Raw genomic sequence first — 14,878 nt, forward strand, 5'->3', positions numbered from 1 at the left:
GAGAATTAACATCAACCTTGTAATTTATTCTTTGATATTATTTGTACTTCACCCATTCAGAGTTTAATGTGCCAATTTGTCAACGTAAACTAAAATCTGGCCTGAAGAAGAAGTTCCAGTGTGTGTTTGAGGGGATCTCTAAAGCAGGAAACCCAACCCTTCTGAATCAGATCTACACAGAGCTCTACATCACAGAGGGAGGGACTGGAGAGGTCAATGAGGAACATGAGGTCAGACAGATTGAAACAGCATCCAGGAAACAGGACAGAGCAGAAACAAGCATCAGACAAGAAGACATCTTTAAACCCCCACCTGGAAGAGACCAACCAATCAGAACAGTGATGACAAAGGGAGTGGCTGGCATTGGGAAAACCATCTTAACACAGAAGTTCACTCTGGACTGGGCTGAAGACAAAGCATACCAGGACATAGAGTTCACATTCCCCTTCACCTTCAGAGAGCTGAATGTGCTGAAAGAGAAGAAGTTCAGCTTGGTGGAACTTGTTCATCTCTTCTTCACTGAAACCAAAGAAGCAGGAATCTGCAGCTTTGATCAGTTCCAGGTTGTGTTCATCTTTGACGGTCTGGATGAGTGTCGACTTCCTCTGGACTTCCACAACACTGAGGTCCTGACTGATCCTACAGAGTCCACCTCAGTGGACGTGCTGCTGACAAACCTCATCAGGGGGAAACTGCTTCCCTCTGCTCGCCTCTGGATAACCACACGACCTGCAGCAGCCAATCAGATCCCTCCTCAGTGTGTTGACATGGTGACAGAGGTAAGAGGGTTCAATGACCTGCAGAAGGAGGAATACTTCAGGAAGAGGTTCAGACATGAGGAGCAGGCCAGCAGGATCATCTCCCACATCAAGACCTCACGAAGCCTCCACATCATGTGCCACATCCCAGTCTTCTGCTGGATCACTGCTACAGTTCTGGAGGAGGTGTTGAAGACCAGAGAGGGAGGAGAGCTGCCCAAGACCCTGACTGAGATGTACATCCACTTCCTGGTGGTTCAGTCCAAACTGAAGAAGGTCAAGTACGATGGAGGAGCTGAGTCAGATCCTCACTGGAGTCCAGAGACCAGGAAGATGATTGAGTCTCTGGGAAAAGTGGCCTTTGAGCAGCTGCAGAAAGGAAACCTGATCTTCTATGAATCAGACCTGACAGAGTGTGGCATCGATATCAGAGCAGCATCAGTTTACTCAGGAGTGTTGACACAGATCTTCAAAGAGGAGACAGGGCTGTACCAGGACAAGGTCTTCTGCTTCGTCCATCTGAGTGTTCAGGAGTTTCTGGCTGCTCTTCATGTCCATCTGACCTTCATCAACTCTGGAGTCAGTCTGATGGCAGAAAAACAAACAAGAACTCTAAGGTTTAAATTCATAGGGACTGGATCTAAACCAACATGTCTCTACCAGAGTGCTGTGGATAAGGCCTTACAGAGTCCACATGGACACCTGGACTTGTTCCTCCGGTTCCTTCTGGGTCTTTCTCTGCAGACCAACCAAACTCTCCTACGAGGCCTGGTGACACAGACAGGAAGTAGCTCAGAGACCAATCAGGAAACAGTCCAGTACATCAAGAAGAAGATCAGTGAGGATCTGTCTCCAGAGAAAAGTATCAACCTGTTTCACTGTCTGAATGAACTGAATGATGGTTCTCTGGTGGAGGAGATCCAACAGTCCCTGAGATCAGGACGTCTCTCCACAGATAAACTGTCTCCTGCTCAATGGTCAGCTCTGGTCTTCATCTTACTGTCATCAGAAAAAGATCTGGACGTGTTTGACCTGAAGAAATACTCTGCTTCAGAGGAGGCTCTTCTGAGGCTGCTGCCAGTGGTCAAAGCCTCCAACAAAGTTCTGTATGTGCAAATAAATCCATCTAGATCAACTGGATCTTTTTTTAGTTTAGAATCAAAAACATGTTTCTTTAATAATTTATCTTGTTTTGCTGATTCCTCTTCAGACTGAGCCTCTGTAACCTCTCAGACAGAAGCTGTGAAGCTCTGTCCTCAGTCCTCAGCTCCCAGTCCTCTAGTCTGAGAGATCTGGACCTGAGTAACAACAACCTGCAGGATTCAGGAGTGAAGCTTCTGTCTGCTGGACTGGAGAGTCCACACTGTGAGCTGGAAACTCTCAGGTGAGAATTCATGTTTGTTTCAAGAATTTTTATATATTTCTTATGTTTTAATTAAATCAAGTAAAATAAACTGAAGAGGTTTGTTTAATTTGGAGATTGTCATAGCTTAGCTTACAAAGCTTCATGCGCCATAATGAATCACTGATTTGATTCACCTGGAAAACACACTAAATGAAACAAATTAAACACACACATGTTGCTGAGCCAACAGGTGCATGCTGGGTCATGCTTGCGTCCTCATGGTGAATCCTCCAGTGGTGAATTCCATGTTCACTGAGGATCATTTACTTTTAGGGAGGTGGACACAACATTTCTGCTGCTTTTGGCATCTGTCACAGTTGTGATGATGAAGTTCTCATTTAGGAAAACATTTAAGGGGTTCAAAGACATCAGAGGTTGAGTGGACTGCTGATATGATGCTCTGTGGATGAATGAACCTGGTTGAACACAGAGCAGAATCAATGCTTCACTATACTGTGTTTGTGCAACTGTGTCTTTACTTTAATCTGTGTTTGTGGATCAACTGTTGTGTTGCTCTACTCTCTGTTTTAATCATCCTCATCCTCAAGCAAATTTACCTCTCTAATAATGAAACAGGAGAAAAGGTTTCATGAAAACAAATACCTACCCTACAGCTACTCGGACTGCTCGTTTAATATAACAATGAAAATAAAACTACATATGTGGTAATAGGGTGTTGTGCCTTGGATTATGTATAGCGCTGCCTCTTATTAATCTCAGTCTGGAAGGGGTGTTATCTACTGTGGATTGACTGGGACTGGCTAAGGTCAAGCGGCCGTGGCTGCCACGCAACTTTGGATGTTGAGCCTGAGTGCCGTGCAGCCAAACTTGTCCTGACAGTCAGCGGTCTCTACTATGAGTCGAGACTTAGCCTTCGTTAACAAGTGTTCAAGTCCAGAATCCTGAACAAACAAAAGGGAACAAAAACTTTTGTAGTAGCATGATCCAGAGCTGGGAGCAGGAAGAAAGAGACGCCCCACTACAGGAAAACTCCCCATTAAAAGAGAAGAACATGCCAATCACACATATACACCTGGAACAGGAAATGGGACACACACGCAGAATGGATGCCACCCTGTGAACAAGGAGGGCAAAAAACATCGGGGTTGTGCTACAACCCAGGTTTTACGAGTGAATTTATAAACTTTATAAACTTCTACCACCACCCAAATCACGTCACAGACAGGTGATATGCTGAACAGACAGGTGATATGCTCCTGTGCTATGATGCACCTGAGTCTGCCCCCGTGTCTGTTAATCCCTGAGCACCTGCCGTCGTCATCCACAGTAGTGTATTCAGCCCTCCCAGAGCGCCAGCAAGGCTGAAATAGTAAGAACTCTCATTCTTCACTCTTTCACCTGGGTTGTAACACAACCCCAACGTTTTACTTCATTTCAAACTTAACAGTTCTTAACAATCCATACTACCAACCTTGATAGCCAAGAAAAGGACACAGCTATGTGCAACCCTTCTGACCCAAGGAGGAATTAACATAGGAAACCCTGGCGCACTCACAATGAGTTATCCCTTTATATAGACTACGATGGTATGATAAGCCAAAACGTATTACTGGCTGCGGACAAAACAACATGCGCAAAGGATGCTTCTTCCACATCAAGACTATAATATCTCTCGAACATGTGTGGAGTTGACCATGAAGCAGCCACACACATGTCCTCCACAGACACCCCGTGCAAAAGCACCCATGAAGTAGAATGACCCCTCAGGCCCTCCATCTGCTGAAAAGGTTATGCATGGTCACAGTACTGACAAGGCAATCAAATCACTGACTTTCTTCGCTGTAGACAGGGCTAATAATGATAACATTTCCGGGATATGTACTTCCACTCGGCTGTGTTGACAGGCTCAAATTGTGATGCCGAAAGCCCTTCCAGCACCGTCAACAAATCCCACCTGGGAAAAACACATCTTACAGGCAGCTGCAAACACGAGCGCCTTTCATAAACCAGGTCGCTAATGTGTGGCACCCCACTGATTTTCCATCAATGTCAACATGGCAGGCAAAAATTGCCGCCAAGTAGACCTTTAAGGAGGAGGGGGACAAGCCTTTGTCTTGCAAGCTCTGAAAGAAACACAAAACAACACTTATACAGCAGGAAATTGGGTCCTCCCTATATGCCGCACAACTGGAACATAAAGACTTGCCATTTATACACATACAGAGAACGGGTGTCCCTGAGAGAGCTGAGCTGACTCCCCTTTGAGCCAGAGTCGTGGTGGAGCATCCCTCCACGGACCTTCTGTAGTTTCCAATGTATTTTGAGCATGTCCCAGCTTCATAATTGGCTTCAAGCTTATTTGTGCTTGCTTTAAAAAAGTGTGGAAATGTCCTGGCCCTATAGCAGGCTTCGGGCTCATTTGAGTGCTTACTGTAACCATGGCTCTGGTAGAGTGGAGTGGACAGAGCTGTGCAGTCTGTGTGTACAATCTGCACAGTACAGAACAGTGTAAAAGTATGAACTCCCAGATGAGCACAGTGTTCAGACTTGTTCAGGGCTCTACCTGCAGACTGAGCTAAAACACTGACAGCTGGGTTAAATGTCATGTGTTGGTCCAACGTCAGACCAAGACATTTATACTGATCAGTGTAGGACAGCAGTACAGTTGTTACAGTTGTGGTGACTGTGACCTGCAGACAGGTTTATATTTATGAGGGAAAATCCTCTTCAGGTTTTTAACATTTAAACTGTTAAATGTTTGAAAGTAACTTTTGAAAACTTATTTTCAATCATTTAAAATTGACATTTGAATTTATATTCACCATTCTGACAGTTTGAGTCAGTTCAGGTTCTTTTAAGTGTTTTTTCATTTTCTCATTAAATTAAATCACTGTTTGTATTTGGCTCCCTGTTGGCTCAGCTGTTTGACTTTAATTTTCTAAAATTCTACTTTCTAAACCTTCACATCTGAAAAGATGACGAAACATTGAATGCTTTCAAGCAGGAACTTTGTCTCCTAAAGTCACATCTTTTATTCTTTACTCAGGTTGAAGGGCTGCGGTTTGTCAGAGATCAGCTGTTCTTCTCTGGGCTCAGCTCTGAAGTCCAACCCCTCCCATCTCAGAGAACTGGACCTGAGTCACAACTGGTACCTGGACGATTCAAAACTGAAGGATCTGTGTGGTTTTCTGAAGAGTCCTCACTGCAGACTGGAGACTCTGAGGTCAGACTCATGTTTCATTTCTGCTCTCAGATTAATATGATTTTACAGTTGTGGTGACTCTGACCTGCAGACATCAGGCTGATATTATACTGATCCTCACTGAGGATCTTCATGCTGACGTCTGTTTTCTTCTTCTCTGGTTTAGTCCAGTCACTGTGGCTGAGAAATGTTGAACAACAGATTTAAAACTTGGAGAAAACAAGAAAAAAACCTACAGTGTTTTAATGACAGTAAACAATTTTCTCCACTGACATGAACAAGTATACAGTGAGGCAAAAAAGTATTTAGTCAGCCACTGATTGTACAAGTTCTCTTAATTAGAAAGATGAGGTCTGTAATTTTCATCATAGTGCACTTCAACTATGAGAGAAAAAATTAGATAATAAAAATCCAGGCAATCACATTGGAAATACTTATTTCCCACCGTAATTTACAAATAAATTCTTTAAAAATCCTACAATATGGTTTCCTAGATTTTTTTTTTCCTTAATTTTTTCTCACAGTTGAAGTTTACCGATGATGAAAATTACAGACCTCATCTTTCTAAGTAGGAGAACTTGCACAGTCAGTGGCTGACTAAATACTTTCATGCCCCACTGTATATTCAGTGTTTTCTTGTTCCAATAAGACTATAAAATCACGTGACTAAAGCAGACTGAGATTCAGACCAAACTGAGCATGTTTGTTAAATGTGGTCACTGCTAAATGAAGTGAAAATGTTCCAGATGTTGTGAACCATGCATTGACTTTTCTCCAGAGTTCAATCTGACATGTTTGTTGTCTTTGAAAGAGCAGAGCAAGTCTAGACCAAACTTAATTATTTCAAGAGGCCCAACAGATTGTGCCATGAGCAACAGTGGGAGAGAGAGAGAGATCACTATTTGTGAATATATATTTATATTATTTGACTGTTGTGAAGCTGCTTCCGTTGTTTGACTCTCATTTTCTAAACATCTACTTTCTAAATCTTCAGCTATGAACAGATGAAACACTGAACACTTTCAAATGGGAACTTTTTCTCCTGAAGTCACTTCTTTTATTGTTTTTTCAGGTTGGAGAACTGCAGGTTGTCAGAGATCAGCTGTTCTTCTCTGGTCTCAGCTCTGAAGTCCAACCCCTCCCATCTCAGAAAACTGGACCTGAGTGAGAACAGCCTGAAGGATTCAGGACTGAAGGATCTGTGTGGTTTTCTGGAGAGTCCTCACTGTAGACTGGAGACTCTGAGGTCAGACTCATGTTTTATTTCTGCTCTCAGATTAATATGATGTTACAGTTGTGGTGACTCTGACCTGCAGACAGGTTTATATTTATGAGGGAAAATCCTCTTCAGGTTTGAACATTTAAACTGTTAAATGGTTTGAAAGTAACTTTTGAAAACTGAATTTCACTCATTTGAACATGGCATTTGAATTTCACAATTCATGTACATGATGTTGACATTTTGAGTCAGTTCAGGTTCTTTACAGTGTTTTTTCATTTTCTCATTAAATCTTGTCACTGTTTGTATTTGACTGTGGTGAAGCTGCTTCCTGTTGGTTCAGCTGTTTGACTTTCATTTTCTAAACTTCCTCTTTCTAAACTTTCAGCTCTGAACAGATGATGAAACATTGAACGCTTTTAGGCAGGAACTTTGTCTCCTAAAGTCACATCTTTTATTCTTTACTCAGGTTGATGGATTGCAGGTTGTCAGAGCTCAGCTGTTCTTCTCTGGTCTCAGCTCTGAAGTCCAACCCCTCCCATCTCAGAGAACTGGACCTGAGTCACAACTGGTACCTGGACGATTCAAAACTGAAGGATCTGTTTGGTTTTCTGGAGAGTCCTCACTGCAGACTGGAGGCTCTGAGGTCAGACTCATGTTTTATTTCTGCTCTCAGATTAATATGATGTTACAGTTGTGGTGACTCTGACCTGCAGACATCAGGCTGATATTATACTGATCCTCACTGAGGATCTTCCTGCTGACGTCTGTTTTCTTCTTCTCTGGTTTAGTCCAGTCAGTGTGGCAGAGAAATGTTGAACTACAGATTTAAAACTTGAAGAAAACAAGAAAAGTCCTTCAGTGTTTTAATGACAGGAAACATTTTTCCTCATTGACATGAACAAATATATATTTAGTGTGTTCTTGTTTCACCATAACTATAAAGTTATGTGACTAAAGCAGACTGACTGAGATTCAGACCAAACTCAGTATGTTTGTTAAACATAAAGTGAAAATGTTCCAGATGTTGGGAATCATGTGTTGACTTTTCTCCAGAGTTCAATCTGACATATTTGTTGTCTTTGAAAACTTAAGGATGTTAATAGAATCTCCAATTCATTTGTTTGTGCAGATGGAGCCACAGGGGAAGGTTGTAGAGTTTAAGAGGTGGAGTTACTGTGTCTTTATGGAAGCAGCAGCATGTTGTTATTAATAGTAACGAGAGCTGTTTGTCACAGTTTGTATTTGACTGTTGTGAAGCTGCTTCCTGTTGGTTCAGCTGTTTGACTTTCATTTTCTAAACTTCTACCTTCTAAACCTTCAGCTCTGAACAGATGATGTAACATTGAATCCTTTCAAGCAGGAACTTTGTCTCCTAAAGTCACATCTTTTATTCTTCACTCAGGTTGAAGGGCTGCAGGTTGTCAGAGATCAGCTGTTCTTCTCTGGTCTCAGCTCTGAAGTCCAACCCCTCCCATCTCAGAGAACTGGAGCTGAGTCACAACGACCTGCAGGATTCAGGACTGAAGGATCTGTGTGGTTTTCTGGAGAGTCCTCACTGCAGACTGGAGACTCTGAGGTCAGACTTATGTTTTATTTCTGCTCTCAGATTAATATGATGTTACAGTTGTGGTGACTCTGACCTGCAGAGAGGTTTATATTTATGAGGGAAAATCCTCTTCAGGTTTTTAACATTTAAAATATTAAAAGGTTGAATGTAAATTTTAAAATTATTAAAAACATTTTAATCATTTTAGAAAGTAATTTCAAAGTTACAACTTTTATTCTTTACTCAGGTTGGAGAACTGCAGGTTGTCAGAGATCAGCTGTTCTTCTCTGGTCTCAGCTCTGAAGTCCAACCCCTCCCATCTCAGAGAACTGGACCTGAGTCAGAACAAGCTGAAGGATTCAGACCTGAAGGATCTGTCTGATCTTGTGGAGAGTCCAGACTTCAGACTGAAGACTCTGAGGTCAGACTCATGTTTTATTTCCGCTATAGTTGGACTGAGTTCATGTCTTTCAGTAATATTGTTTAAATCCAATACCTTCAAACTCCTCAGTGAAGCTGTGAGAGGAGAACAGAAACAGATTTCAGAATTAGAAAGAAAGACAGAGAGAAAACAGTCAGCCAATCCGATCAGTCAGAGGACTGTTGTGATCATGTGACCATCAAATGAAGCAGATTCCAGCTGAAGAACTCAGAGATGTTCAGATTCTGGTCCTCGTCCATCAAACTGTCAGATCTGAGCTGAGACTGTTTGTTCTCTGATCAGGTTCATCTGTCACAGCTCTGAGATCAGTCTGACTGAAAGCTGCACATCACTGATCTTCTTTCATCACACTGTCACCATGTGGTCTTTCTGCAGACCAGAATCCTGTCTGTCTGTCTGCCTGTCTGTCTGTCTGTCTGTCTGTCTGTCTGTCTGTCTGTCTGTCTGTCTGAGTCTCTCAGTTTAAATGGACCTTCAGTAAATCATCAGTAAAGTGATGAACCTTCATGACTCAGCTCTTTATCTCCACTGTGGACTCAGAGAAATGTGCTGAGTCAGCAGACTTGAGGTCTGTGAGTTTCCAGCTCAGTGTGTTCACTCCAACACGTTAACATGAGCTGAGAGGAAGCAGCTGCTGCACATCTGGACTGAACAGGACTGAAGTCCCTGCAGGTCTTTCTGCTGGATCTGCATCACTGACTGACAGCTGATGGACAGAGTCAGGAAACACTGATGGATCTGCTCTCTTCTTCTCTACACAGGTGGTGGTGAAGAGGAAGGTGTGTGTTGATGGAGGATCAGCTGCTTCCTGATGATCCAGATGTTGCAGCAGCAGCTTGTCCAGACTCTGGACCATGTTCCTGGGAGGTGGAGAGGAGAGCTTCATCCAGCAGAGACTGACAGAGGAATCAGAACTGGTCTGAGGACAGAGTCCAGTCCACCATGATCCCAGAGACTCCTCAAGTCCTCCTCTCCTCTCAGCCAGCTCCTCCAAACTCCACCTGGGGTTTAGGTTCAGCTTCTTCTGGACCCTTTGGGCTGCTTTGGGGACATTTCTACAAGCATTACTCTATAAAAGATGTAATTTTGTTGTGAAATATGTGACTGTCAGTCAGCACGGATTAAGCTTTTAAATTGGCCCTTCTCGTCATAAAATGTGAATGGTCTTTTTTTTTTTGTTGTTGTTGTTTTTTTTTTTTTGTTTTTTGTTTTTGATTGATGCGACAAACAAAGTCCTGCTTTAATCTGAGTGTCTCTGTCTGTCTGGATTGTGATCTGGTCCAGGTGGGGGATATTGTCTTCTTTATTTTTATATTTTAATGTGTGAAGCACTTCGTGCAACATTGTAAATTGTTTGAAAAGTGCTTTATAAATAAAGTTTAAAAGATTGATATAATACAGTCCCATAATTTACTGCCGGAGTCGTGCAGCAGACTCTCAGCTCAGTGTGTGAATGTGCTGCTGCTGAACTGGGACTCATGAGTTCCACTCTGAACCAATGAGTCATGAATCATGAGTCTGACTGTGAACCAGTCTACAGTATGTGCTGTGGGTGAGTGACAGCTCATAGCGGGGAGGGAAAGGGAGTGAAACAGCAAACCAGAGCTGCTGCTTTTCCTCCTTCTTTCTATATGAACATGAGCACCATGATGCACACTGCTGTGTTCTCATATCAAGCTCATGTTCACCTTCTTTCTTTCACAGGGAGAACATGAAAGAAGCTGAAGCTGAACTCAGCCTTCCAACTTTAGTGCTCCGTGTCACAGACTGATCCATTTTCTGACGTTATAGTCCACACCAGGCTGCAGCCTCTCTGTGTGACACTTTGTTCATCATTATTTTCACACTTTAGTTCCTGCTACCATTTTAAGCATTGACGGTTAAATAAGCATTGGTGGTTCAGTGGTAGAATTCTCGCCTGCCACGCGGGAGGCCCGGGTTCGATTCCCGGCCAATGCAGAGTAACTTTTTACCAACATCCAGATGTTAGAAACACAGTGCTGCTTGGAAAATACCCTGATAGACTCCAACACGCTGTGACTTTGTGAAACAACCAGTGGAGCCCCCTGGTGGTCAGTAGAAGTGCAGGCCCCTCTGAGCTGGTGGCAGACCAAGGCTTCAGTCTGCACACATCTTCCACATGTGATGGCACACACACTGTGTATTGTGGCAACATCCGTCCCCTCAGAGAGAATCTGCTCTTTAACCCTCCTGTCGTTTTCACCCCCCGCCCCTTACTTTAGTGTTCCTGCTCTGTTTGATACGGTGGCCGGTAAGTGCAAAACTAAATTACAAAGTGCCAAACACTTTTACAAAGCGTCAAAAAAAAATTACATGTTGGGGAAACATTTTTACATTTTATTCAACAAAATTACATAAGAAAAACAAAACAAATTTACATTTTAGAAAACTAATTTACAAGTGGCAAAACAAATTTCCAAACGACAGAATCTTCCGGAAGGGGAATGTACCAAATGCCGGAAGTGATCCAGAAGAAGATTGACTGTGAGCTCGAAAAGTTTGTATCGGTTTGTGTGGCGGGAAAACTTTGCTGAGTGAAAGTTTATGGCAGCATGGAGTAAATGATGTTTTGGCCGTTTTGTGGAAACAACTTGAGCCAATTTACGCGGTTGTGTTTTCCGTGCGGACGATCTGTAGAATGTTTAACGTTGATGAACGGACCAGACGGAAGGAGCACGCGCACAGGAGACATCTAATAAACAGCCGGAAAATGCTAAACAAGCTAAGTGTAGCATCGCGCTAACTAGCTGAAGCCGCTGTCAGACATGCAGTGAATTAAAGTGCACCGTTTCATTTTGCAGCCAATCTTGTCTTCACAGAATAGCAACGCGTTTAGTTAGTAAGCGTTGCTAGTTGTTATTTATTTATTTATTTATTTTTTATGATTTTAGGCTTTCAGTTATGCTAAATGCACAATTGTTGCTGATTGTTTTAGCTGCTGCTAACTTTCTGTTTTGATACGGAACTCCGTTCATTCCAGCAGAACAACCATGAACATCATATAAACAATTCATGGAGGACAGAAAGTCAAAGTCAAAAGAACTGTGGGCCGAAAGGAAACAGGTCCAGGTACGTGTGTGGATATATCTGTAAAATATGGAAGTAAATATGTGTGTGTGTGTGAAATGAATGATATCTTTTTGTTATTTTAGCAGATAAACATGGATTGATGGCGCCACATGGAGCTGATTTAAAAGCTCAGAGAGGGAAAACACTCCCATTATATACAGATCCGGAGGTAGCAGCACCTGATCTACTGAAGCAAGCTGTCCAAGAAATGAGAACATTTAACAAGAAGATGGATGAAGGAGCAGACCTTCTTTTGTATCCAGACTGTTCAGAGGTGCTCCATGTGCCTGGGTCAGAAAGCCCATTCAAACTGGCAGAATATAAAAAGGAAATAGGAAAGGCACTTTTTTCATTTGCCTAGAAACACACTTTGGAGGAGGTTTGTGGATCTCTTCATTCAATATTTTTACATATTTATTTACTCTGATGTAGCGTAATTAATAATGTGTTGTTTGTTTTTACTACAGAGGTTGATACATCAGACTCTGATTCTGAAATTGTCATCACATTGAGGAGCACAGCTGAATTCAATGCAGCTGACACTGTGGTATGTTCATTTTTACATTTTGTACTTTGATTCAGTTTTTATTTATTTATTGATAGATTTGCATTTGGTTTCAAGCATTAAGTCTTGATTATTTGGCATTTACTATTCCAATCAGACACCCTGATAACCTTTCACCATTGATATATACTGTATGTGCTGAGGGAACAATAATGGAAGCTGTTTAAAGTTGCTGACAATTGTGTGCTTTTCTTCTCAGGTTTTTGAACCAAAAAACACAGTTCTCCCACACAAACCTGAAGATAAAGGGTAGGTATTAGTTTTTACAAAAGAAGTCATTTGTCTTTAAGTTGTTGATGTGATTGTGATGAACATGTGGTAGAAATGATCATACGTGTGATATCATTTACAACAAAATCATCTCTTATTTATAAATCTTCTGGTTCCTCTCTACCTCTGAATGTTACTCAAAGCTCTGTTATACTCTGTATCATAAAGTTCATCAGTTTATCAATTTTATCATGTTTCAGAGATTCATCCACAGCTCAGCCTGGACAGGTATTAAGGCAGATTATGGCAGCCTGATGTTCTTTGCTTTCAGTGTGTTGTTTGAGACATTTTCATTTGTTTTTCAGATAGTAATATCTGACACTGAGGATCTGGATCCACCTGAAACAAATCCAGTCAGGAGTACTTACTACAGGTAAGTAAAAAAACAACAGTGACTCACTGAATTCTAATTTATTGATTAAAGATATTTGCATTTGTAAGATGTTCAACATATTCTGAAACCTGTGACATGCTGGTAAAATTCACAGATGATGCTGTTTTGGAAGAAGGAATTGACACAGGTGGGCCGAGACGAGAGTTTTTAACTCTACTGATGAAACATCTGAAAGACCGGCTCATTTCTGATGGACCAGAAGGACATCAGTTCTTGGTGTACAATGCAAATGGTATGAACAGGGTTAGATGTAAACAACACTAATGGTTAATGATTATTAACTTTATATATCACATGACATACGCTTTGTTGCTTGAACTATTTTTCATAAACATTTACCCTGCCAAGTGCAAAGCAAGACACAGAGTTCTTCTTTAAATCAGTAATGTTCAACACAACCATTTTTACTCATTTCTATATGTTTGGGTGGATAGTCATTTTAGAAAACATTGAAGTTTCTTTAGGTCATTTAAATGTGAAACAATGTTTGTGGTCACTTTTTAGATTCAAAGATGGTCTTTCAGCTCTTCAGTTTCTGACTGCACTGCAGCAACAGCCTACTTTGCTGGCCCCTGTCCTGTGCCACTCTGAAAAGCCACTCACTGGTCTGGAACTTGAGACTCTTCAAACCTGACCTCAGTCCATCAGGAAGTAAGAGGAGACTTAAAGAAAGTCAAACTTTGGGCTACTGGGCGGACTGTGTCTTTGATTGTGAAGGTTTGTAAATCACATTTTTTTTAGAATTTGTTGAGAAAATACATTGCCAAGATGTAACTGAAGGTTTTTCTTTGCAGAAGGTCAGGCTGCTGTGTCTCTGGAGGATGTTTTGATGTTTGCAGCTGGGCTGACTTCACCTCCCCCGTCCGGATTGGAACCATCACCAAGAATAGAGTTCCTGGATGACTCTCCATTCCCAGTTCCATATACATGTTCAAACACATTGAAATTAGCACTCCTAGATTCACACACTGTGTTTAAGTCACACATGGACTTGTGACTGTAACTTGTAATTGGTAACTGGATCACCCCTCAAGACCAGACTCCGAAAAGGTGTTTTTTTTTTTGTTTGTTTTTTTTCTCTCCACACAGTTAAGATTTTCACTGTTAAGTTTTAGACAAAACTAATTTCAAAAAGTTTTGTATTCCATACTTACAAAAATATAGGACTCATTACTTTGCTATAGTTTTTATCAATTGATTTCAAACTCAGAACAAATGAAGCTGTGACACTTTGTGTTCAGACAGACTGCAGTGTTCCACCACTCCAAATCAGATTTCAAAGCTTGTCGTTCACTTTTCCTTGTGATGTTTCCAAATGATTCTGGTACCTGTTCATCTGAAGAAATGAAACAATGGGAATGCAAATGTTATGTTTACAAACAATAAAAAAATTGCAAATATTTCCTTCTGATTGCATCTGTGATAGATTGGTTATGAGTTTTTCCAAACTATTTCAAAACAGAAAAACAATATTTGATTCAATTCTGTGTTACTTGTCTAATACCAAATCACAGCACAGTCATCTCATGGCTCTTGACATGTATATTAAAAAAATTAATTAATTTAAAAAATAAATAAAATAGAAATAGGACAGAAACTCCAATGAGGAAGCACTTGATAATGTGTGAAGGGAAAATTCCCTTTGTCACTGACTCACAGCTGAGCAGTTTCTTTCAGCTTCATGTACAGTTCTGTTGCAGACTCCCAGTTCTCTGGCTTCTGTAGTTGTTTGTGCTCCATAACAAAGTCAAAGTCCTCCTGCATGTTTGAGTCCCCACATGGAGCTATTGACAGGCTCGCCTCTGGAACAGCATCCAAATCAGCTGGTTCAATCTCAAATCCAGTCTGTGGAGCCAAATCTGTTAGATAGAATAAATAGCATTTATATTATTTATTTACATTTAAGCAATAAAATAATAATAAAACAAACATGGAAATATCAATCATCACCAATATTACCTGTGTGGTCAGCAGTACAGTTCATTGGACTTGACGCTGTTCTGGAAGTGTGAATCCTGTGACT

General features: G+C 41.3%; 1 non-coding gene across 1 annotated transcript; it reads left to right on the top strand.

The window, feature by feature from the left end:
- Window positions 1–10,424: 10,424 nt before the first annotated feature.
- Window positions 10,425–10,495, top strand: trnag-gcc (transfer RNA glycine (anticodon GCC)). Its single transcript has one exon. It is a non-coding gene; the product is annotated as a tRNA-Gly (tRNA).
- Window positions 10,496–14,878: the final 4,383 nt, after the last annotated feature.

Source organism: Echeneis naucrates, chromosome 2, assembly GCF_900963305.1.
Source record: "Echeneis naucrates chromosome 2, fEcheNa1.1, whole genome shotgun sequence".
In the NCBI taxonomy this organism is placed as follows: domain Eukaryota; kingdom Metazoa; phylum Chordata; class Actinopteri; order Carangiformes; family Echeneidae; genus Echeneis; species Echeneis naucrates.